This window comes from Pristis pectinata, chromosome 3, assembly GCF_009764475.1.
Source record: "Pristis pectinata isolate sPriPec2 chromosome 3, sPriPec2.1.pri, whole genome shotgun sequence".
Lineage (NCBI taxonomy): Eukaryota > Metazoa > Chordata > Chondrichthyes > Rhinopristiformes > Pristidae > Pristis > Pristis pectinata.
In genome coordinates this window covers 43865492-43892991 of record NC_067407.1, presented here as the reverse complement: position 1 = coordinate 43892991, position 27500 = coordinate 43865492, and positions in this window count along the sequence as shown.

The window sequence follows — 27500 nt, the reverse complement described above, 5'->3', positions numbered from 1 at the left end:
CCAGGCACCTACCATTCTTGGTGTAAAAAACTTGTCTCGCAAACATCCTTTAAACTTTTCCCGCTCACCTTAAAGCAACCGCTTCTTGTATTTGACATCTTGATCCTGAGTATAAGACTCTGACTATTTTATCTACGCCTCTCGTCATTTTATATACTTCTACCAAGTCGCCCCTCAGCTTCCAATGCTCCAAAGAAAACAGTCCAATCTCTCCTCATAGCTAATACTCTCCAATCCAGGCAACATCCTGGTGAATCTCTTGCACTCTCTCAAAAGCCTCCACATCCTTCTTGTAACGCAGCAACCAGAACTTCACACAATACTCCAAATGTGCCTTAACTGAAGTTTTATACAGCTGCAACGTGACTTGCCAATTTTTATACTCAGAGCCTTGAATGATAAAGGCAAGTACGTTGTATGCCTTCTTTACCATCCTGTCTATTTGTGTTGCCACTTTCAGGGAGCTTTGGACTTGCATGGTAAGCAGCAAGAGGTTTAGATGTGATCTAAAGAAGAACATTTTCACCAGAGAGTGGTTGGAATCTGGAACACACTGCCCAAGTGCGTGGTGGAGGCAGGTACTCTAACAATATTTAATAATCTAGACAAGCATTTGAATCACCAAGGGATAGAATACTGTGGACCAAGTGCTGGTAAATGAGATTAGTATAGATTGGTACTTGATGGTTGGCATCAAGGTAAAGTGTCTGCTTCTGTGCTGTATGACCCCAAAAGCAAAATACTCAACCTTCATTGACTCTTTTAATGAAAGTCAGTAATACAATTTAATGAATGAGCTGTGGTTGACAATCTAACAAGGTTTCCACCTTAGATAATAATTCATTGGTTGCAATGTGCATTACAAACACTACATAAATACTATTTATAGAGTTGTTAAATTATTATGGCATAGAGATGGCCATTTGGTCCTTCAAGTTCATATGGGCTTTTTATAAAGCAATCCCGTCAGTCCCATACTTTCACTCTTTCCCTATAGCCCTGCAAATCATTTTCCATCAAGTGCCTATACAGTTTCCTTTAGAAATCTCTGATTGATTCTGTTTCCACCATTCATATAGACAGCGAGATCCAAATCATACCTACACTCTGTATTTTCCTCCATCCCCTATGTACCTCTTGCTCAAAATTTTCATTCCCCCCCAGAGTCAACACCTTCCATATGACTAACTTTGCCTGCATCATTTTAAACTTGAAATATACAAAGTGCAACCTAAACATAATCCGCCTTATAAATGTTAAAGCTAACAATTTCTACAAATGAAATGAAAAGTCATACGAGACCAAGTCTTTCATTTTTTTCCCCCCAAAAGAGCAGTGACAAGTCCACTGGTAGTGAACTCGTGCTTCAGCAATTTGGAGGGAATTGCACACCTCCTGGGTTATCCAGAAATAAGTCATCATGTTATTCAAAATCCCCCATCAGTTTCTGATCACTGTCCAGTCATAGACAATCATTTCAATCACAGATGTCACTGTAGTTGCAAAATGCTTGATGCTGACTCATTACTGTTCCATATGTTATAATGAAATGTGATATTACACATGGAGTTTCCTGAATGACAATTTGGGATCAGCTGCCTAATTCATAACCCAGCCAAAATGATCCCAGTGGTCAGGCAACATCAGTGCTATTTTATTGTCCTTACTTTTATTCCTTTGTTGAAGAGGGAAGATTTAAAGGTTAGAAATACAGAAGTGAAGTTTCTTTTTCAGCAACATGTCTGAAAATTGCTTACTTCCAGTAGAATGTAACATTCTGAATTGGATCAAAAACTCAACCAGACACATCCAGTCACAATTCATCCCATACTGAAGATACAATTTTGACCGTTGTTTCACATTGTCTGGGTAATTAGGATCCATTCTTCCAGAGTTCCTGCCATTGGTCACCACTGGGTCAACAACACTTTCACAGGAATGCTGCACAAAGACTTGGGCAATTTAAAGGGGTCCTCCTGTAGTAGCAGTGCCAGCCCAGCACTCAAAAACTAGTCTTTTAAAATTTATCTGCTCTCCTCGTGCTCTTCCTCAACCTCCCAAACCCCCATTCCCTGTGTTGCCTTGCAACTGTCTAATAAACTCCCCTGCCTCAATCTCACTGCACAGTCCTTGACCTCTGGGCAATCCATGGGCTTCCATACCTAACCACATACCCCTCTTGAAGGCCCTGATTGAGCGCGCCCCCCCCACCAGACTCCTGATCCCACTTGACCTTGACTCCATGGAGGACCTGGTCTCTCTGATATACCTTCACATCCCAAAAGTGTGCAACAGTATCACCAATTCGCTTGGCCCTTGGGTGCCACTTCACTTTGCAGCACAGGGCCATGAATGAAATAGTCATTCTTGTGTTTCTCAATTACCCTTTAGTTGTTTTAACACTGCAGTTCTGAAACTCCGTAGCCAGTGTCTCAAGTGTCCACAATCACCTATGACCATGCACCCGTGTCAGTCTGTACCCCAGACCACACAAGTCACATTTAAGATCTCTATCCTTGGTTTCCTTGTCCCCACCCACCTCAGGAAACCTCCTCTTCATCCATAATAAAACCACAAAATGTTGGAATCACTGCCGGGATCCTTCATCAGAAATCTTCCCCAGTCCTGGACCTGACACATTACCCGTTTCTCTTTCCATAAATGCTGCCTGACCTGCTGAGGGTTTTCAGAATTTCGAGTTTTTATTTGGCATTTCCAACATCTGTAGTTTTCCTGTGATTTTCCTCATCATTCATGCCAGCTATAATTTGCTTCCTCATGACAATCAACTTTTGTTGGTGACATCCTATCACTTCACCAACTGTGACCAGTCTTTCAACCATCGTACTTCGGGACCCTGGCATTCACATCTCTGGGTCTTCACAATTCTTAACCATCTCCCTCCACTACCTTGAGTTCATTTACAGAGTATCCATCTGCCTAAGTGCTCACCTGGTCTTCTTGTGACAACAAAGCCACTTACAAGGCAAGGTGATTTTGTCAACAAAAATATAAAGTGTTATTGTTCAGAAATTTTGGTTTCCCTTCCCATAGTGCCTTTCCCTTTAAGGCTAGATATTTTTCCGACCTAATGATTAAAAAAAACAGAACTCTTGGGCCTTCACTACTTCCTGTTTTCAGTGGGTTGCTTGGAACTTTCAATAATAATGAAGTTGTTCTGTTCCAACAACTATACAGTTCCAGATTTTTTTTGGCAAAATATTTATCTTTGCAATTCCAATACATTACAATGAGCAGCTAACTGGAGGGTGTTGAGGAATGCCAGGGATAAACTACTGTGAGTCTTGCTCTTCTTGATGGAAATGTCAGTTTTTATTTATCTAACCCAGATATATCTTCTTAGGCTGTGTGTGATATACGGAGCTGGCTGGCAGCCTTGAGATTACATTCTGCACAATCCATATGTAAATAAAAAATACAATTTTAAGTTTAAAATCTATTACTGAGTTCTAAAAATGACCTTCCCTTCAAAAATGTGTTTACCAACGTGTGTTGTTGAGGGAGCCACAGTATTTTTCCCTGTTTGTCCTCCAGAAACTCAGCTGCTGGCTAACCAATGAACTTAATGTTTGTCCACTTTGGTAAATGGTTAAAAACTGCTCCTTTTTTTTTCCAAACTGTTGAAGGGTTAAAATTTGCAGGGCCAGTTGATTAAATAATTAAATCACAGTTCCACTTGTTGATTTGGGCTGATGCAGAGTGCACACCAGTAATTGGATCAAATAACTGTGAAACTTAAAAGAGAAAAGTCAAAATCCAGAAAGAACACAGCACTTGGCAGTGGTCTCCATCTGTTTTTTTGCCAACTTGGATCCTGTTATAATTATTACCCATTATTCCTTAGCCAAGCTGCTGGAAATTTAGTTTTGTTGATCGATGATCACAAATGGCACTCCTGCACCATCCAGTTCCAGGCAATACTTTTTTTTATTCTTTACTCTTGGGTATAAGGGTGGTTAGGTTTATTTTAATCACCATTTCTAACAAAGCACATTCTCAAAGGAGCTTCCTACAGGATTGATGCTTGGGAGAAGAAAAGCAGGATTCACAGAGGGATCTTGCGCAAGTCAGAGTGCATTGGCAGAGAGCACTTGTTGTCTGCTGCAATTTGGCTAGCTGAGTTTACATGCAGAATAGCCATTTGTCAAGAGGCGCCTTCAGAGGTGGAAATTTCAGAGCTATCTACCTACTTGTTGAGACAAGGTGTAGTGAGTTCTAGTTGTAGACACTGAAAGATGAATTACAGCCAACAGGCAGAGAGTGCCTACCATATTGTCCAAATTATACAATATCCCTCTGTGGATTCTATCTTCGTCCTCCCAAGCACTTATCCTGGGAATCTTCCGACAACGTGCTCCACATTAGAGGTGATGATAACAACAGGGGAAAAGAATTACGTGATTGAAACACATGATTATTAAAACCCCCTGAAAAAAAGATTAAGAAAATCTGTCCAGCAATAACCTAGGAAAGAACTGAACAGATCTTATCACTTATAATTTTTTTTCTGCATCTACCTCAACGCCTATTTGGGATGTCACTTGAATAACCAGGAATTAGAATATTTAAAGATGGGAGCTTCTTAAGTTCATTTGCTTATCTAGTGAGAATGCACATTATGTCCATTTGTTTTCAAAACTTGATAATGTTGATAATTATTAGTTTCACCCTACATTCACAGATCAAATGAAAAAATAATTGCATTGCCAATAACCAGAGTTCACTTGTCTATGCAAAACATAGTGAGCAGAGCAGCTATTTCTCTGGTGTGAATTGCCTGTTCCCAGGAGGAAACGTGAATAATTCATTCATTTGGTTATATAGCACATTCAGACTAAAGTTGAGAAATATCATCCTATCCAGTTACGTTTGTTATGGCAGATGGTTAAACTGCAGGAATATTAGTTGTTGCAATGGCCATTTTGAGCCAACTTCTTACTGTAAATTTATGTTTGTTCATCTGCTTTCCTCCTTCAGTCTTTTTTCCATTGAATTTGTATCTCAAAAACTGAGAATAATCAGTTCAAAAAAACACATCCCAAGAAAGAACAATCAAAACCTCTAATATTCCATTATTAACACCTAATTGGCAGTTGTCCAGTTATGGAGAGAAAATTGATTATATAAATGGAATTAAATCCTCCATCCAAATGTTTGCATTTGCAAAATATTTAAATTTCTCTGGCATTCTCATTCAACATACAGGTCCAGAACCACTTGCCCATGTGCGCTGTGTATATATAAAGTGTGGCGACTCACCGTCTAGTCGGGCGAACCGGCTCGGCAGTAGGGTTGCGCGGCGTCAGAGCGACGAGGCCCAAGATGGCGGCGGGCCTCGTCTTTCCGAGCGACGGGGAGAACCCGCGCGCGGTAAAGTCCTGATGACGTAGGACTTATGTCATTGCCGGTTGTTTTGGGCGGGAACATTCTCCCTTAAAGGGCCCGCGCAAGGCGGGAAAATAAACCAGTTCTGTTTGGCAATCCTCCGAGTAGAGTCTTGTTTTATTCCATGGTAGCAACCGCTACATTGGTGACCCCGACGGTCCAAACGGCTTTTGGACCCGCGAAATGAACGACAGCGCAGCAGCCAACGCAGTGGCCCTCAAGCTGCCCACCTTTTGGACACTTTGGCCCAGCGTCTGGTTTGACCAGGCCGAAGCGCAATTCCACCTTCGGCATATCACCTCCGACTCCACGAAGTACTACCATGTGGTTAGCTCTCTGGACCAGGAGACAGTCGCCCAGGTTGGAGACTTCATCCAGTCGCCTCCGGAGGAAGATAAGTACCCGGCTTTCAAAGACCTTTTGATTCGGACCTTCGGCCTCTCCCGTCGTGAGCGCGCCGCTCGCCTGCTTCATCTGGATGGTCTGGGGGACAGATCCCCATCCGCCCTAATGAATGAGATGCTGGCATTGGCCGAGGGTCACAAGCCATGCCTGATGTTCAAACAGGCCTTCCTCGAACAGCTCCCCGATGACATCCACTTGTTGTTAGCCGACGCCGACTTCAGAAACCCCCGTGAGGTGGCCGCCCGGGCAGATGTTCTGTGGAGGGCCAAGCGCGAGAGCGGTTCGTCCGTCAGTCAAATCACCAGGCCGCGAGCCCAACGCCCGCCTGACCCGGCCCCAGCAACCGAGCAACCACGCCCCAGGAACGCAGACGACGACACGGGTGACCAGCTGTGCTTCTACCACCAGAGGTGGGGTGCGGAGGCCCGTCGATGCCGCCCACCCTGCAAGTTTCAGGGAAACGCCAGGGCCAGCCGCCGCTGATGGCTACGGCGGCTGGCCGCCGACAGAGCCTCCTCTTCGTTCAGGACAAGAAATCTGGACGGCGTTTCCTCGTTGATACTGGAGCGGAGGTCAGTATTTTGCCCCTGACAGGCCGCGACATTCGTGACAGGCCACCAGGTCCTCTACTCAATGCCGCCAACGGTACAACGATACGGTCTTTCGGCACCCATACACTTCAATTACACTTTGGCGGCAGCCGTTTTACCTGGACCTTTACCCTTGCCACCGTCGCCCGACCACTCCTAGGAGCCGATTTCCTTTGGGCCCACAACCTGTTAGTCGACCTGCGAAGGAAGCGGTTAGTCCACTCTAGCACTCTCCGGACCTATCCCCTGGGAGAAATCAGCCCACCAGCCCCGCGCCTGGACTCCATTTCCCTTTCTGGCGATGATTTCGCCAAGCTCCTAGCCGAATTCCCATCGATTTTGGCACCTTCGTTTACAAACTCTAGGCCCACACACGGGGTACGACACCACATCATTACCACAGGGCCACCCCTTCATGCCCGAGCATGACAATTACCTCCAGACAAGCTCCGCCTGGCAAAGGAAGAGTTCCGTCACATGGAGGAGCTGGGGATTGTTCGCAGGTCAGACAGCCCCTGGGCCTCCCCCCTGCACATGGTCCCCAAAGCCACCGGAGGGTGGAGGCCCTGAGGCGACTACCGCAGGCTGAATGACGCCACCACCCCGGACCGCTATCCCATCCCTCACATCCAGGACTTCGCAGCGAACTTACACGGGGCCCGCATCTTTTCCAAAGTGGACCTTGTTAGGGGATACCACCAAATCCCGGTCCATCCGGATGACGTCCCCAAAACTGCGATTATCACCCCATTCGGCCTGTTCGAATTCCTTCGGATGCCATTCGGCCTTAAGAACGCTGCGCAGACCTTCCAGCGGCTGATGGACGCGGTAGGCCGAGACCTGGACTTCGTGTTCATTTACTTGGATGACATACTGATCGCCAGCCGTAACCGCCAGGAACACCTTTCCCACCTCCGCCAGCTGTATTCCCGCCTCCGCGATTTCGGCCTCACGATCAACCCGTCCAAGTGCCAATTCGGACTTGACTCTATCGATTTCCTCGGCCACAAAATCACCAGCAATGGGGCAACACCCCTACCCGCCAAGGTGGACGCTATCTGCCATTTTGCCCGCCCCGACACAGTCAAAGGCCTACAGGAATTCCTTGGGATGGTCAACTTTTACCATCGTTTCATCCCTGCAGCAGCCCGTATCATGCGCCCTCTGTTCTCGCTGCTGGCTGGTAAGGGCAAGGACATCACCTGGACTGACGAGGCTGCGGCTGCTTTCGTTAAGGCCAAAGACGCCCTGGCAGACGCCACGATGCTGGTACACCCCAGGACTGACGTCCCGACTGCCCTCACGGTAGATGCGTCCAACACCGCGGTGGGTGGGGTACTGGAACAGCTACTCGAAGGCCGCTGGCAACCTTTGGCATTTTTCAGCAAGCACCTTAGACCGCCCGAACTGAAGTACAGCGCTTTTGATCGGGAACTTCTAGTGCTGTATCTGGCGGTCCGACATTTCCGATACTTTCTGGAAGGCAGGCCTTTCACCGCTTTCACCGATCATAAGCCTCTGTCCTTTGCCTTCTCCAAAGTCTCCGATCCCTGGTCAGCTCGTCAGCAGAGACATTTATCCTACATTTCCGAGTTCACAACTGACATCCAACATGTCTCCGGAAAGGATAATGTCGTTGCTGATGCACTTTCCAGACCAACCATCCACAACCTATCCTTGGGTGTCGACTACACGGCCCTAGCTGACGCACAGCAAGCCAACGACGAACTGCCCAGCTACAGAACCGCAGTCTCGGGTCTGCAGCTCCGAGATTTCTTGGTTGGTCCAGGTCAGCGGATCCTACTTTGCAACGTTGCGACTGGTCAGCCCCGCCCTATAGTCCCTGCAGCCTGGCGGAGACGCGTTTTTGACTCGGTACATGGGTTGGCGCACCCGTCCATCAGATCTACTGTCCGACTGGTCGCCAGCAAGTTTGTCTGGCATGGCCTGCGCAAACAGGTCAGTGAGTGGGCCAGGACTTGTCCGCACTGCCAGACGTCAAAAATCCAGCGACACACCAAGGTCCCACCACAGCAGTTCGAGCCTACCCGTAGGAGGTTCGACCACATACACGTCGACCTTGTGGGCCCTCTGCCGGTTTCAAGAGGAGCCCGGTACCTCCTTACCATCGTGGACCGGTTCATGAGGTGGCCTGAGGCAACCCCCCTGACTGACATCACCACTGATTCCTGCGCCCGGGCGCTGCTCACAACTTGGGTCTCACGTTTTGGCGTTCCGGCCCACATCACTTCAGACAGAGGCACCCAATTCACTTCCAGTCTCTGGGCTGCATTAGCGAACCTGCTAGGGACGCAGCTGCACACCACCACGGCCTACCATCCTCAATCAAACGGGTTGGTGGAACGTTTTCACCGCCATCTGAAATCGGCCTTGATGGCCCGCCTGAAGGGTCCTAACTGGGTTGACGAGCTGCCTTGGGTCCTGCTCGGCATACGCACTGCCCCCAAAGAAGACCTCCGCACTTCGTCAGCTGAGCTTGTATATGGGGCGCCACTAGTTGTCCCCGGGGATTTCATACCTGCCCTTCGGGACCAAGGGGAACAACCCCCAGCAGTCCTACAAAGACTGCGCGAGAAGCTTGGCGACTTGGCCCCGATTCCCACCTCACGGCACGGTCAAGCCCCATCCTGCCAGCCCAAGGAACTACGGGACTGTAAGTTTGTTTTCGTTCGCAGGGGCACACCTCGGGCGCCATTGCAACGACCATACGAGGGACTGTTCCGAGTCATACGGAATAACGGATCCACTTTTATTTTGGACATTGGAGGCAGGGAACAGGTTTTCACGGCGGACCGCCTCAAACCGGCCCACTTGGATCTGCAACAGCCTGTCGAGGTTGCCACGCCGCGACGCAGAGGCCGCCCCCCCTAAACGGCAGCTGGCACAGCCCACGGACCTTGGGGACTGTATCGCCGGTTCTGGGGGGGGTTGTGTGGCGACTCACCGTCTAGTCGGGCGAACCGGCTCGGCAGTCGGGTCGCGCGGTGTCGGAGCGACGAGGCCCAAGATGGCGGCAGGCCTCGTCTTTCCGAGCGACGGGGAGAACCCGCGCGCGGGAAAGTCCTGATGATGTAGGACTTACGTCATTGCCGGTTGTTTTGGGCGGGAACATTCTCCCTTAAAGGGCCCGCGCAAGGCAGGAAAATAAACCAGTTCTGTTTGGCAATCCTCCGAGTAGAGTCTTGTTTTATTCCGCGGTAGCAACCGCTACAAAAGAATCTTTAAAATAGGCTGTTGTCAAACAGTAAGTGAAATATATTTTGTGACATTTGGAAGCTGGATGCATTTCTTCCTATTGTTACAGCAAAGATATAGGAAGTACATATTGTACTGACATATTATACCCGCTAATGCATTAAGCTGCAGCATACTGCATCTGGCGCATCTCTCAAAGTCCCTACAGCAGGAGTGAGGGTTCACTGCACGAACCTGATTCAGATGGGGAGACCCGACCAAGCTGAACCTCCATTTCCTTCAACAAGGTGGAGTGGGCTATGGGAAGCAAACATGCCTCAGGTGGCAGATCCCGAGGCCCTATTGGCTGATTGACATGGGCCACAGGATTGTTTGAAAAATGTCTCTGATAATCAGAGTTATTTAAAAAGTCTTAAATGTAAAAAATTAAGACACAAAGAACTAGGAATTAATTAAAAACATCAAGATAAAGTAAACCTAAGGAAAATAAACAAAACAGTTAGCCACACTTACCTTTTATTCAAGGTCAGCAATCCCAGTCAAATGAATGTGGTCACACTACTTGTGTCGACCATAGCTGGAATAAAGCCAGGAGGCCAGATGCAAATTGCATCTGGTTGCTCAGCTCAACACAACTTTAGTTCTCCACTGCTCGATTCAGTGGTGAGTCCAGTGGCCAAGTCGGAGGTCAAACGTGACAATGCATTACCTGCAACTCATCTCTTATTTATCCGTTTCAGTACACAGGTGTAGAATTCAGAGACAAGTTAACCCTGCAGAGGACAGAGTCAACGGTTGTCTGAAGATCTCCTGGCCAGGAGACAAATGCTTTATTATTGTGATTGTCAATTCTATGTAGGGCATACTGCATTATCATTTTTGATATGTTATTTATAATTTAATTAACGTCTATATACTTCATCAGCGAACCAATTCTCGACTTTAATTTGGTATTTATCAATTTTTCTCCACTTGTAAAAACTATTCTCTTGTACTTAACAATCATCCTCATATACAACTTAATGTTTTAACCAGTCTCTGGGAGGTATACAAGATGCTCACTGCTCTTACAATTGCCTTCTTTTCCATCTGGGAAAAATATTTTGTTCAACAGAACGGCTGGACAGGATTTCAATGTGTGACAACATTACAGCATCACAGCTCCAGCATATTCAAAATATTTTCCAATGAAACATTTAGTAATCAACCAAACTGTTCCTCGTAATCTCAAGCAGAAGTGGCATATGTTATCAATCGAATTCATACTATTCCTATGCACTCTGAAATATTTTCTCGTTTAATCTATTACAGATGGATGGATGACATCTGAAATTCATTTCTGATTAAATGTCTGTGAAATGTTTTAACTGTAATTAAAATCAGTGACCTTCACAAGAAGGAAAAACCTAATTAATTCAGATAAATGGGTATCTATTACTTTGCACAACTGTGACAACGGCAAGTTTTACTTATAGTTTTAAATTATGTCCAAACTTAAAGTTTATGAGAGTGATTAAGAAGTTCTAACCTTTATTAATTGAGTTAGTTAACAAAGAATTCAAATGGGTAACAGGAGTTTTAATGTAGAAGTACAAATTAAATAATCGGCTAGAAAACTATCGATTTTATTGTACTTCTTCTGGAGCCACCAGAAATGGGCAGGGTCACCATTTTTTAAATGGCTTAAAATGCTAGAAATCTGTCAGCTGAACTTGCTTCCCTGCCACTGAGTAGAAAAAAAAATTAAGGCACCAGAAGATCCTGCTTGGCTCTATTAACCTGAGAGGTGCTCAATACTTTCAGAAGTGCTCTGTGGGGAGGAAGGGAGGGAGGGTTGAAGCAGATTTGTATCTATTTAGGCCTTGAAGGGGCATGTACAGTTAAAGCTCTATGCTATAATAGAGAAACACAAGTTCTTTATACTCTTGGAGGAGGTGGTGAGAACTTTTTTTTGGATTCCTTTGGATGTGATATTTTCTAATTTAGTTTGTGCCTGCTGGATTTGCATGCAAGGAGTCTTCATATAAACTTAAAGGCTCCAGTCGATCCCTTCACAAGTTTCCAACAGGTTTAGGTATGTTGGCAAACAGCTTGAGAGATCTCCAACAAAGGGTAAAGGAACTGAGGAAATAAATTTTGAACTTGAATTAAAGATCATTCTAGAAAAGGAATAGGATGCCATAATTTGTTTACATTAGATAATATGAAGGGAATAGTCTAATGCCAATTCACAAGCACCAAAAGTGATCGTGGGCAACTGCACACCAAGAATATAGTGCCTAGAATGCTGGACTACAATCTCCAAGGCCCTTTACCTTCCTGTCCTAGTAGTAGTGCCAATGTCACACCAAACGGGAGCCCTCTGTTCTAAACATACCTTCAGTATTGACCACACTAATCCAATTAGCTCTCTGCAATTTGCATACAGCTCCAGTAATAATGCAGGGACTGTAGCTCCTGAAGATGCACATTTATAATTTAGTGCCTGATTCTCTCCTCAATAAAGGCTTAACTACTCTTTCCCACGTTGTTGATCCCAATTGGGATCAGAATGCTTCTCCCCCTCTCTCTCTAAAATCCTTTCAAGCTGGTTTGAGATAAATAGGTAGGTAATGTACTATCTGTAGCCTCAATCCTTCTGGACTACAGATGCTTTCTCTCCTCCTAATTATTATGTTTTGTCTTTCCTTCCATTTGAACTGCTTCCTGCTCCAAGATGCCATGGTCAGCATTCTGCCTGTCCCTCTATTCATTATTCTGCACTTAAAATGTGTTGGACAGGAACAGGTCCATGGATCATATTTGGGTTCCATTTATTCTCCACACCATCAAATCATACCAACAATATTCTGAATTGGCACCTCTTAAACGTGGTATTTGAGCAACTTCCCCTAATGCAGCAGTGAGATGGGGAAGAGTTCAGCAGCAAAAGCTTCAAATGATCCTGAGACTAGGAGGTGGAGAGTGATAATGACTCTGACTCCATGGGTAAAGCAGTCAAGATACATATGATATTATATTTGAGGTCATTGGAAGTCAAAGACCTCAGTGAACGCAGCTGGAATGTTGTCTCTTTACCTAACACAGTTTCATGGTGTGGTGACCAGAACTGTACACAATACTCCAAGTGCGGCCTAACCAATGTTTTATACAACTGAAACGTGACATCCCAACTCTGATACTCAATGCCTCAGCCTATAAAGGCAAGCATGCTGAATGCCTTCTTCACTCCCCTCTCCACCTGGCTCACCATTTTCAGGGAGTTATGAACTTGCACTCCAAGGTCCTCTGTACATCAACACTCCTGAGGTCCCTGCCATTTACTATACATGTCCTTTTAGTATTTGAAGTGCCAAAATGCATTATCTTACACTTGTCTAGATTAAATTCCATCTGTCATACTGCATGCTCTGCACAACTTTCCTGATCTATGTCCATCTGCATCCTTTCACAACCTTCTTCACTATCTCTACCACTGTACCATTTTTGTGTCATCCGCAAACTTACTGCATTCTCATCCAAGTTATTTATGTAGATGATGAAAAAAATTGATCCCAGCACCAATCCCTGTGGTACGCCACTGGTGACAAACTAGCAGTCAGATAAACACCCCTCAATCTCTACCCTCTGCCTCCTATCATCATGTCAAATTTGGATCAAATCTGCAGACACACCTTGGATCCCAAGCACTCTAACCTTCTGGACCAGCCTGCCATGCAAGACTTTATCAAAAGCTTTGCTAAAGTCCATGTAAAGCACATCTACTATGCTGCCTTTTCTTAGTTACCTCCTCAAAAGCTCAATCAGATTTGTGAGACAGGATTTCCCCAGCACAAAATCATGTTGACTTCTCACATCAGTCCCTGCCCTTCCAAGTGAACATAAATCCTGTCCCTTAGAATTCTCCCCAATAATTTTCCTACTATTGATGCAAGGCTCACCAGCTTAATCATCTCCTGAAGCAATCTCATTTACATCCAATTGAATCCATTATCAGTCTGATGTGAGTTAATTCTTGCTAGAGTTCTGATATATACAAGTGGTTATTAAATTCTAATATGTCTGTTTTCACAGCTGACTCTATCCTAGTCGGATAATAGGCAGTAGGCATATTACAAATGGAGAGAGAAAAGACAATTGAGCAGAGTCACTCAGTCTGACTAAGCTGAGAATCCACTTGATAATGGCCCTGTTGGACATACTGCTAAAGGTTTCTGCCTTATCAACAAAGATAAGCAGCTCATGAAAGCTTGAATTTATCTCCTCCAGTCGGGTTATTCCAGTTCTTTTATCAGCATGTGTTGCAACGGAAGCTTTAAGGAGTATATTTTGATTTCAGGCTCTTGTATTGGACTTCCAGTTAAGTGAAATATATTGGCCACATTCATTCTGAGCAAGACAACTTTCTTCATAAATTAGGATTACTCAAATCCCTTGACCTGCATGCAAGCACCACGACACCCTGTCACCTGTGTTTTACCTTCATCCAGGTCATCGAGATATATGGTGAACAAATGAGTCACAGTATAAAGATCTGGGAAACACCACCCGTCTCATTTCTCCATCAGCATTATTCCTGTTCTGTCTCCTATCAGTCTTTATCACAAGCTCCCTAGTTCCGTGTATTCTCTTACTTGTGAATAACCTCTTGTGCAGAACTTTATCAAATATCCTCTGAAAGGTTATGTAAACAACTATTAACATATTCTTATTTATCAGGACTTCCTAAAAAGAGTCAATTTGCTTCGTGAGACCTGATCTATCATTCACAAATCCATGCCGACTCTTGCCAGTTGGTATTTGTCAAAGTGTTCAATCACTTTGTCTCTGTTCAGAAATTCCAGTAACATTCCCACAGCTGATGTTACAGATCAGATCTGTGGTTGCCCAGTTATTCCTTCCCTTAGTAAATAATGATGATCATTTACAGATATTTCAGTTCTAAAGGTACAATTGCTAAATCCCGAATGCACTGGAAAACTACGACTAATCTAACTGGAATTTTCTTACACATTTCATTTTGAAAAATTTCTCTCAAACTATTTGGTTGACAGAAATCTATGATTCTCAGACTTAAAATGAACAACTGGTCTGTATCAATTCAGATGTGTAAAACAGAATTCCAAATTTCTAGCATGCTTTCCTAACTTAGTTCACAAAAAAGCCTAGTTTTAATCAATGCCCCAGTACTCCACTCCCCATTTTCTCCTTGTTTACCCATGATTTTTCCCTTAATATCTGCATAATATTTCTGTTTTAATTTCTGATATTGTGGATCTTCCATGTGTTGTATTTTTCTCAAAACGAGGATTGCATTCCCTCAAATTTAGAAGGTTATGAACGTTCTGACTAAACCTTTGAGCTATTATGGGGAGCTCATGGGGCAAATAGGCAAAAACTGTTTCTGCTGCTTGGAGAGTGAAAGATTGAGACATCATCTAAAAACAGGCCTTTCAAGAGCAAAGTTAGAAGAGCATGCCAGGAATTTGGAACTTTCTTCTGCAAATCTTGATCAATATAGGGCCAGTTGTTAATTTTACAAACAGAATTTCTGAAAATATTCCAAAGGTCAGGCAGCATCTGGCCACAATGATGCACGTCCAGTCTCTTTATACCAGCAGCATCCGCTCCCACCACCCTGACACCAGCAGGACAGCCCGAAGGTCTGTTAATTCTTCCATGGATGGAGGGCCAACTTGCCCTGCTACATCGCCATCCTTCTCTAAACTTGTCTCACATGACACTACTTCGACACTACTCGCTGCCTTCTGATTACAGATTTTGCTTTGGGAACCCATGTGGGGAAAACTATTGCTGTCCCTTTATGTGGAACGTTCTTGTTTTGATCCTACCCCTCCCTGTGGTAAGATGGAGCAGAATTAGTGATTTCCCTGTTGCAATTGCTAAATAATGGCTGAATATGTTAACAAGATGGCTGACTTAAGTTTCATTTCAGCCTCTGGTTACACAGGTAGGCCTGTCTGAGAGGATTTACTGAATATCATCTGGTGGTTTCCTGTAAATCACGTATTGGTGGCCTTACCTTGTATGGAGTTGTTATTCACTTGTAAGGGAGACAAGGGAGACCCTGAACAGTATAATAGTCAGGTCTTTACAAGGGATTTTTGGAGCTTCTCCATGGGCTGAATCATGATTATTCCTGGCGACCTTGATACCCCTTCATGTCTTGAAGTGTTAGTGCTCCTTGGCGGCTAAAGACTGAGTGGTTAAGAATACACAAGCAGCGCTGCTTATTGTTGATTGCTGATAAGTATTACAATGAATTGCATGCAACCTTGAGCTTGATTTATTAGTCGAGAATCAAATATAGAAATCTGAGTTTTGCTCTTTTAGTTGAGTTAAATTAGATTTGTAGTTGGAGTTAAATTAAATCTGTGGTTAAGTAAAATTACTTGAGTTATTAATTTCTTTGTTATTTTAGTTAAGAGTTAAATCAAGTTACTTAATTAAACTATTTGTGTAGTTGTGTCTTTCATTGCCAACTCGGTTGCTCAAGAGGAATCAAAAGAAACCTGAGCTCTGTTTTGAGACAAATTGGCATGGTCGGCAGGATTTCATTTTGAGCGACGTTTTGGGGAAAGAAAGATGAAAATAGGCCGGTGGAGTTTTATATTCCTGGGTGGGCAGGAATGCGTCACACAATATGTCACCATACTCTTCCCTGGAGAAGGTGGAACAGATTATTCAGACACTGGAGCGGGGAGCAGCTATGACTTGTCAAAGAACAAATGGAAGGCCAGTTGGCCTGTCCAAGACAAGTTTTTCACTGTACCTCGGTACAAGTGACAATAATAAATCAATACCAATACCATTGGGGGACGGCCTGGGTCCCGTTTGTGTACAGGATTTCCCAAACTCCAATGGGGGACCCAAGGCCAAATGCCCCAGTTACTATTTGATTGCGGGGGTGGGGGGAAGGGAAACCAACAGCGATTGATGGCATCATTGGATACTGGTGCTGAGTGCCCCCTGATACCGAGGAACCCGGAAGGCCACAAGGGAAATCAAAAATGGGTAAAGGGACTCAGGGGAAAACCGATACCGGTGACAGAGGTGCAGGTGATGTTATCAGTGGATAACAGTCCCAGTATGCGAGCCCAGGTATTGGTGTGCCAGCTGCCAGAAATGATTTTGGGAATGAATGTGCTCAATGGTATGAGCACTCAAACAAATGTAGGCAAATTCATGTTCAGGATTCAGAAGATCAGTGTCTTTACAGTAGGAAGGGGAAAATGGGAGCCTTTGCATATACCCCCACCCGATCAGGTGGTTTTTCAAAATCAGTACAGAATCCCAGGGTAACACAAAGAAGTTACGGAAACCCTTAGGGAATTGGAACAACACAGGGTGGTAAGACCAGCCACATCACAATACAACAGCCCTGTATGGCTAGCAAGGAAGTCAGATGGGAGCTGGTGCATGACAGTTGACTATTGACAGTTAAACAACATGCACCACCGTTAGCCTCAGCAGTGTCAGATATCGTTACCCTGGTGGAAAGCACATTGGGGTGGGGGGGGGGTGCGCGGGGTGTAACCCAGTACACACTATTTGAGAAACAGCTGCTGGCCTGCTATTGGGCCTTGGTAGAAACTGAGGGTCAGACAGGTGACATATTGGTAATAATGCATCCAGATTTGCCTATTACGATATGGGTAAAATCCAACGACACAGGAAACTGGGTTAGATTGGCACTGAGCTCCTCGAATGTAAAATGGAAATGGTACGAGTCAGAGCACAGAAAGGGCCAGATGGGACAAGTAAGTTATGTGAGAAGCTGGCAGAGTTGCCAGAGGGTGAGAAGGAAGAACCTCCGCACAGATTGCCCAAATCACCAGTAACGTGGGGGTCCCATTTGATGACTTAATGCTTGGTTTACAGATGGGACAGCCAAGTGGAAGAACGGTGTGCAGGGGTGGAAGGCAGCCACCCTGAACCCAATCACCGGACAAGTCCTTACTGAGAATGGGAACCAGATGATCTAGCCAGCTGGCAGAATTGGGAGCTGTACCTTACCCTTGGAGGGAACAGTAAGTAACATCCACATCTACACAGACTTGTGGGCCTGTGTGAGTGGTTTGGCAGTATGGATGACCAAATGGCAGAGTCAGGACTGGAAGATACTGGGGAGCGCAGTATTGGCAACAGCTGTGGGACACAGCCTGGACTAGAAAGATCACAGTATTCCATGTAGATGCCCACCAAAAGGCGGTGAACCCATGCTAGTGTACAACAACAAGGTGGATCGTCTAGTGCAGATCAGTAAGACAACAATAGTAGAAGAGGATCTATCTCCATTAGTTCAGTGTGCTCATGAAGTGTCTGGACACTTGGGAGTGGCTGGAACGGTGGAATTGGCAAAAAGACGAGGAGTAGCTATATCCTACTATACGGTAAAGACTGAGGTGGTAAAATGTGAAGCCTGTCAGCGAATAAAACCCACGGCAATGAACCCCACTCCCCTCCACCCACCCACCCCCCAAATACGATGGGACAAATCAAGCGAGGAGAGAGACCAGCACAGATATGGCAAGCTGATTACATGGGGCCCTTGCCTCCTCACAAGAATCTTACACCTACTCACTATGGTGGATACCTATTCAGGAGTATTGATGGCAACAGACCAGAGGAGCACTATTAAAGGACTACAGAGCCTGGTCCAGACATATGGAGTACATGTGGAAGTACAATTGGATAATGGAAGCCATTTTATCAGGCAGCAAGTTCAAGAATGGGCAGTACAAAATGGTGTGAGCTGGGCATTTCACATTCCCCATTATCCTCAAGCTTCTGGGTTGATTGAAAGGACGAATTGTCTCCTAAAACAGCAGATTCGTGTGCTGACGCCCACAAATACATTGCAGGGATGACATTTTTTGCTATCCTTGGCACTGTATAATCTTAACGACAGACCTGGACCCCTGGGCACCCCTGAGAGTACAATGGTTCGATCCGACCCCTTTGGAGTGGAAAGTGGAGGAGGAGCAAGCTCCTTGAGCTGAACAAAAAGTATGAGTGCAGTAGTAGCAAATGGCAACAGTAATACCTTTTGGGTCATGTTACGAGGGGCCGAGAAATTCATTTGCATAGATTGTGGTAAATTGACTAAGAGAGAATGAATTGATAATGACAGAAACTGCTCTTTTGTCATTGCAGGACAATAATGAGCAAGGATAAACTTAATCTGGTGAAATCTGGAAAGGAAAGTTGAGGAGAGCTGCGACTTCTACACTGGTTCACTTAGCCTGCCTAATCTGCATTGTCAGGTCTTGCTTGGACTGACTTTTTTTAAGCATATACACACAAATCGTGCCTAAAAACCTGATATTGATTTAAGATGCAGCTTTTAATTACAATTAGCTTGATAGTTTTGGTGCACTCTGACGCAATGTTGTGGCAACGTAGAGATTTACATGTGAACACTTATTTGTATATGTTCCTTGCCTATGCTAAAAGTGCTAACCTAACTAACTGTTGGGTGTGCTCACACATTCCGACACACTCCCTCAAGTTCTAGAGCGTAGTAAGAGAGGTATTCAGTCGAGTGGAGGAACTCTTTGCAGCTGTAATCCGTATGTATGATACAGGGAGGGTGATAATGGAATTGCAGAGTTTGGCCAGACTGCTGGATGGGGTAGCAAATGCCACTGCTGAAGCTTTGAGTGAAATTAATGCTGAAATGGTAGCTTTGAGAACTGTAGCATTGCAAAACATAATGGCTTTAGATTTTATCCTGGCGGAAGAAGGGCGAACACGTGCACTTGTGGGAACTGACTGTTGTACCTATATTCCTGACAAATCAGAAAACATTACAAACTTGGCAACTCGCATCAGAAAGTTAGTAATGGGTTTCCGTCAGTCAGAAGCTAAATCTTTGTGGTACTGGGCAACCTCATGAATGGGTTCAATTGGGACTTGTGTCATGCAGGGGATAATTTCCCTTGTGCTTATTATATTTCCTTTATGCTCATTGTTGCGATTTTCCTGTGTTTTCAGCTGCTTAGATGCTGCTGTATGCAAATGGACCATGCCAAGGTACCTACGCTTGGTCTGCAACCTTTGATGTAAAGCTATAAGCAACAGTGAAAAGAAGGGGTGGATTGTGGTAAGATGGAGCAGAATTAGTGATTTCCCTGTTACAATAGCTATATAATGGCCATATACGTTAACAAGATGGCTGACTTAAGTTTCATTTAAGGCCCTGGCTACACAGGTAGGCCTGTCTGAGAGGATTTACTGTATATAGTGTAGTGATTTCCAGTAAATTGCATATTGGTGGCCTTACCTTATATGGAGTTGTTATTCATTTGTAGAGGTGATAAGAGAGACCCTGAACAGTACAATAGCAAGGCCTTTTTGGAGCTTCTCCATGGGCTGGATCGTGACCAGCGCCTGGCGACCTTGATGCCCCTTCATTTCCTGAAGTGTTGGTGCTTCCTGGCGGCTAAAGACTGAGTGGTTAAGAATACACAAGCAACGCTGCTTATCGTTGATTGCTGACAAGTATTAATATGAATTGCATGCAAACGTGAGCTTAATTTATTAGTAGAGAATCAAATAAAGAAGTCTGAGTTTTGTTCTTTGTTCTTTTAGTTGAGTTAAATAAGACTTGTAGCTGTAGTTAAGAGTTAAGTAAAATTATCTGAGTTATTAATTTCTTTGTTCTTTTAGTTAAGAGTTAAATAAGGTTACTTAATGAAACAATTTGTGTAGTTGTGTCTTTCATTGTCAACTCGCTTGCTCGAGAGGAATCAAAAGAAACCTGAGCTCTGTTTTGAGACACTCCCTCAACTCATTTTCCTATCTTACTATATCAATGCTGCTTCCTGCTTCCACCATGGATTCTGAATTTAAACATTGCATTAACTTTAATGCCAATTTACACTCTGATCTCAGCTACACCAGTATGACTGGCTTATAGATTATGACGTCCTGGGCCGAGGTGACTAGCAACTCCAAGTACTACAGCACAGAAACTGGCCCTTTGGCCCATCTAATCTATGCTGCCTGATCTTCTGCCTAGTACCATCTTCCTGCACCCAGACCATATCCCTCCCATCCACGTACCTATCCAAACTTCTCTTAAACGTTACAATCGTTACAAATCTACCACTTCTGCTGGCTGCTCGTTCCACACTTGCACCACCTTCTGAGTGAAGAAGCTTCCCCTCAGATTCCCCTGAAATATGTCACCTTTCACTCTAAACCTATGATCTCCCCTCATTCTCCTGCACTCCAGGGAATAAGGTCCTAACCTATCCAACCTTTCCCTATAACTCAGGTCCTCAAGTCTCGGCAATGTCCCTGTAAATTTTCTCTGCACTCTTTCAAACTTATTGATATATCTTTCCTGTAGGTAGGTGACCAGAACTGCACACAATACTCTAAATTCAGCCTCACCAACATCTTGTACAACTTCAACATAACATCCCAACTCCTGTACTCAATGCCCTGATTTATGAAGGCCAAAGTGCCAAAAGCTCCTTTTACGACCCTATCTACCTGTGACGCCTCTTTCAAGGAACTATGGATCTGTATTCCTTTGTTCTATCGCACACCTCAGAACCCTACCATTCACTGTGCAAATCTTACCCTGGTTTGTCCTCCCAAAGTGCAACACCTCACACTCGTCTGCATTAAATTCCATTTGCTATTTTTCAGCCCATTTATCTAGCTGGTTAAGATCATGCTGAAAGCTCTGAGAGCCTCCCTTGCTGTCCATTACACCTCCAATCTTGCTGATCCAGTTTACCATGTTATCATCCAAATCATTAATACCGATGATAAACAACAATGCACCCAGCACTGATCCCTGCAGTACACCACTAGACATAGGTCTCGAGTAAGAGAGACAACCATCTACTACCACTCTCTGGCTTCTCCTGCAAAGCCAATGTTGAATCCAATGGACTACTTCATCCTGAATGCCAAGTGACTTATCCTCTGGACCAGCCTCCCATGTGGGACTTGGTCAGAGGCCTTGCTAAAGTCCACGTAGACAATGTCCACCACCTTTCCCTCAATGACCTTCTTGGTAACCTCCTCAAAGAACTCTATAAGATTGGTTAGACATGACCTACCACGCACAAAGCCATGTTGACTATCCCTAATCAGGCCCTGTCTATCCAAATACTTATATATCCTGTCCCTTAGAATGCCTGCCAATAATTTACCCACAACTGATGTCAGGCTTACTGGACTACAATTTCCCGGCTTATTCTTAGAGCCTTTCTTGAACAATGGAACAACATTAGCTATCTTCCAATCCTCCGGCACCTCACCCGTGGCTAAGGACATTTAAAGTATCTCTGCCAGGGCCCCTGCAATTTCTGCACTAGCCTCCCACAAGGTCTGAGGGGACACCTTGTCAGGCCCAGGGATTTATCCACCTTAATTTGCATCAAGACAGCAAGCACCTCCTCTTCCGTAATCTGGATATGGTCCATGACCTCACTACTCTTTTGCCTCAGTTCTATCATCTCTATGTCTGTCTCTAGAGTAAATACCGATGCAAAAAAATTATTTAAGATCTCCCCCATCTCTTTCGGCTCCTTGCATAGATGACCACGCTGATCTTCAAGAGGACCAATTTTGTCCCTTGCTACCCTTTTGCTCTTAATATAGCTATAGAAATCCTTGGGATTCTCTTTCACCTTGTCTGCCAGAACAACCTCATGTCCTCATTTTGCCTTCCTGATTTCTCTCAAGTGTTCTCTTGCATTTCTTATACTCCTCAAGCACCTCATTTGATCCTAACTGCCTATACCTGATATGCGCTTCCTTCTTTTTCCTTACCAGGGACTCAATATCTCTCAATAACCAGGGTTCCCTAAACCTGTTAGCCCTGCCTTTTGCTCTAACAGGAACATACAGATTCTGTATTCACAATATTTCACTTTTGAAAGCCTGCCACTTACCAAGCATCTCTTTGCCAGAAAACAGCCTATCCCAGTCCATGCCTGCCAGATCCCTTATGATGCCATCAAAATTAGTCTTATTCCAATGTAGAATCTCAACCTGAGGACTGGTCCTATCCTTCTCCGTAATTATCTTGAAACTAATGGAATTATGATCACTAGATCTAAAGTGTTCCCCCCCACACACTTCAGTCACCTGCCCTGTCTCGTTCCCTAAAAGGAGATCCAGTATCGCGCTCTTTCTAGTTGGGACCTCTGCATATTGATTGAGGAAACTTTCCTGAACACAATTGACAAACTCTGTCCCATCCAATCCCTTTACAGTATGGGAGTCCCAGTCAATATGTGGAAAGATAAAATCACCTACAATCACAACCTTATTTTTCTTGCAACTGTCTGCTCTCTCTCTACAAACTTGTTCCTCCTCTAAATCCCGCTGACTATTGGGAGGTCTATAATATAGTCCCATTAATGTGGTCATCCCTTTCTTATTCCTCAATTCCACCCATATTGCCTCAGTAGACGAGCCCTTCAGTACGTCCACTCTGAGCACTGCCGTGACATTTTCCCTGATGAGTAATGCCACCCCTCCCCCTCTAATACCTCCCTCTCTATTACGTCTCAAACATCGGAACCCCGGAACTTTGAGCTGCCAGTCCTGCCCCTCCTGTAACCAAGTATCACTAATGGCTACAAAATCATAATTCCACGTGCCAATCCATACTCTAAATTCATCTGCCTTACCTACAATACTCCTTGCATTGAAATAGATGCATCTCAGAACATTAGTCCCACATTTTACATTGTGCTTGGAATGGCTGCAACCATTGCAGAGTTTGTACCACTCATTTCCTACCCCACCACCACCCCTCTACATCTACCAAACCTGCACCCTCCAAAACTCCCCATTCCCCTTGGCCAGTTTACCCAGGGCTTTTTGATACCACATTTAGTTTAACGTTGCTTCAACGTCAAGGACAGTTACTCTCATCTCATTCAGCCATGTGGTCCAGCTTTGGACAAAGGCTGGGTTGATTGCAATTGTCCTGCTTTTTGTGGACAGGACACACCCAGGAACTTTTCCTTGTTGTTTGGTGTATGCCAATGTTACAGATGCACTGGAAAAGGTTAGCTGGGGGTGTGACTAGGTGTTCAGCCTAAGTTTTGTTCTCATATTGGGCAACAATTCCTTTAATTCTAATCACTGCAGCCCATGTGTTGTTGGGCCCATGCAACCTGCTCAGTACTTCTTGTTATCAGATGAAGTAAATTGACTGAAGACATGCATCCATAACAGTGGTGCCCTTAGGATGAAGCTGTGATGGATTCACAGAGCTCTTTTGGCTAAAGATGGCTACACATGCTTCACCCTTGCAGTCACATGCTGGGCTCTGCCATCATCAAGGATGGCAACGTTCATTGAGCTACTTCTTTCAGTTTCTTATTTAATTGATTATCAGCATTCTTGACATCATAAATGTAACATTTTTAGTCCTCCTTCGTAATTCTCATTCAACAGGAAGAATGGTCTGTCCAAGACCGACAGGAAAATTAAAGATATCATTAAATCATTAATTAAGAGGCTTATAAAGTTTCCAGAAATAGCAGTAGACCTGACGATTGTTTTTAATTGTTTTAAATAGTCTTTTAATGTCTCTGGCATTCAAAAACATTGAGATTCATCTGTGACCAAACTTGCATCATTGTTGAGCATTTGCCCAGTAGTCACTTTGGCTGCATTTGAACAAGGGCAGAATAAGATACCATACAGCCAATGCAGCCTCTGTTTTTCAATTTGATAATTCTGTCTAATCTGCATGTTTGTTTTTAGTCGGCCAATGATTTTCTTCATCTTTTTGTGGATGAGATTTGTTCTGGCCCCTCCCCATGATGTTGCAGCATTGCATAATCTGATGATTTGGTCATCACTAGAATGGATCCACGGCAATGGCTGTTCAGACTGCTCCAAAATTTCAAACTTAATTCAGAAGTAAGCAGCAAGCTCAGATTCTGGCCTACAATGAACATCTAGGTATATCAGAGCAGGCAACTAGTTAGGCAATTTTACAATTTAAAACTTAGGCTGATTGCCCAGATTCAGAAAGCTGGATATCATCAGCATTGAAAAATGGAGGTTCATGAATCTTGAATTCATAGCCAGGTGTCTCTAAGCTTGCCAATTAAAATCTGAGCATAATACCACAGTGACTTTAAAAAGGTACATTGATCTTGTAGTTAATGCGCTTCAGGATAGGCACATAGAAACAAGAAATGCTAGACCAGCAAGAAATACTTGTATTGTTGAAATTATACACCAAATTTACAGGCCCTAATTTGACTTGAGTAATTGTGAAATTCAAGTTGCTTCAAAATGATATATCCTTTTTAATTCTTATTAACAGGAAGAGTAGTGTGTCCACGGCTGACAGGAAAATTAAAGATACCATTAAATCAAAGTAAGAGGTGACTAAAATTTCTAGAAACAGCAGTAGGCCTGATAATTGGGAGTATTTTAGATCTCAGCAAAAGAAAACCAAGAAATGGAAAATAGAACTGATTCAGTAAACTAGCAAGAGACATTAAAAAAAACTGCAAAAGCTTCTGTAGGTATGTAAAAAGTAAAGGATGAATAAAAGCAAATGTAAGACCCTTGTAGACATGAGAATTTATAAAGAGGAAGAAGGAAATGGCAGAGAAGTTAAATGCATACTTTGTGTATGCCTTCATGGAAAAGACACAAAAACCTGCCAGAAATATTGGAGAAACAAAACTTAGCAAGGATGGGAACTAAAAAAAATTAGCATTAGTTAACAAAAAAATAGTACTAGAGAAATTGGTAAGATTGAAAGCTGATAAATCCCAAGAACCTGACAATCTATGTCACAGAGTTTTGAAGTAAGTGGCTTTGGAGATGGTGTATACGGTTGTCATTGTTCTAACTTTTATAGATTCTGGAATTAGTCCTGTGGGTTAGAGGGCAGCAAATGTAACCTATTGAAGAAGAGAGCGAGAGTGAAAACAGGGAACCACTGACCAAAGAGCATATCATCAGTAGTGAGGAAAATGCTGGAATCTATCATACAAGATGTAATAACAGAATATTTGGATAGGATTAGCTGGCATCAACATGGATTTAAGGAACATCATATATGACTAATCTTGTCCTTTGAAGACATGAATCGTAGAATAGATGTGAAAGTATTATATTTAGATTTCAGAAAACTTTCAGTAAGGTCCCAAATGGGAAGTTTGTCAACAGGGTTACAATACAATGAATTGAGGTGGTATTTGGGGATAGATTGAGAACTGGTAAACAGACAGAAATCAAAGAAGGGGAACAAACCCAGGTTGGCAGGCTATGGCATCTAGCAGTAATGAGTGCTTGGGTCCAATTGTTACTGATTTGGCTAAAGAGACAAAATGCCTGATTTCCAAGTTTGCTGCTGATACAAGACTAAATGGGATGATGAGTAGGGAATACAATCTAGTTTTCAAGAAGACATAGACAAGTAAGGGAGCTGGTGAGAGCATTGCAGATAGGGTATAACTTGGAAAAATGAACAAACAAATGAATGAGGAATCAGAAGCAGGCATGGGCCACTCAACCCTGTTCTGCCATTTAATAAAAACATGTGTGATCTGATTGTAACCTTAACCCTGCATTCCAGTCAACTTGCAGTAACCTTTAATCCCCTTTGTTGTCAAGTATCTATCCACTTCTGCCTTAAAAATATCCAAAGACTATGTTTCCACCACCCTTTGAGGAAAGAGACTTCCAAAGACTCATGGTGGAGTACATGCCCCTGTCTGTATCAATGATGTTGAGGTGGAGGTGGTTCTGAGATTCAAGTTCCTGAAGTGTAACTATCACCAACAACTTGTCCTGGACCAGCCACATGGATGCTATGGCCAAGAGAGCACACCAACACCTCTACTTCCTCAGAAAGCTAAGGAAATTTGGCATGTCCCTGATGACTCTTACCGATCTTTACAGATGCACCATAGAAAGCATCCTATCCGGATGCATCACAGCTTGGTGTGGCAATTGCTCTGCCCAAGACCAGAAGAAATTGCATAAAGTTGTAAATGCAACCCAGTCCATCATACAAACCAGTCTCCCCTCCATTAACTCTGTCTATGCTGCCTCAGGAAAGCAGCCAACATAATCAAGGATCCCTCCCACCCTGGTCATTCTCTCTTCTCCCCTCTCTAGTTGTGCAGAAGATACAAAAGCTTGAGAGCACATACCACCGGGCTCTCTAGCCTGCTGTTGTCAGTCTCTTGACCAGATCTCTCATTCACTAAAAGATGAACTCTTAATCTTTCAATCTACCTCTTCATGGCCCTTGGACTTTATTTGTCTACCTGCACTGCACTTCCTCTGTAACTGTAACACTATATTCTGTATTCTGTTTTCATTTTTACTACCTCGACGTACTTATGTATGAAATGATCTGTCTGAATTGCACGCAAACAAAAGCTTCTCACTGTAGCTTGGTACCTTTAGAGAAAAAAATCTTGATTTATCTGTCTTAAATGGGCAACCCCTCATTTTTAAACAGCAACCCTGATTCTAGATTCTCCCACAAGAGAAATCATCCTCTCCATCCACCATGTCAAGCCCCTTTGGGATCTTGTATGTTTCAGTGATATTCCTTCTCATTTAAGTTCAGTGGCTTCCAGCTTTGTTTGTCCAATCTATCCGCATGAGGCAACCTTCCCATCTGAGGTATTGGCCTTGTAAACCCACTCTGAACTACTTCCAATGCATTCACTTCCTCTGTTAAAGAACTAGTACAGCAGTGGAACCTACATGTTCTCTCATCAGTGTGAGTTTTCTTCTGGGTACTCTGGTTTCCTCCCACATCTCAAAGGCATGCTGGTAGGTTAGTTGGCTACTGTAAACTTCCCCTATAAGGTGGGTGGCAGAAGAATCTGAGGGAGA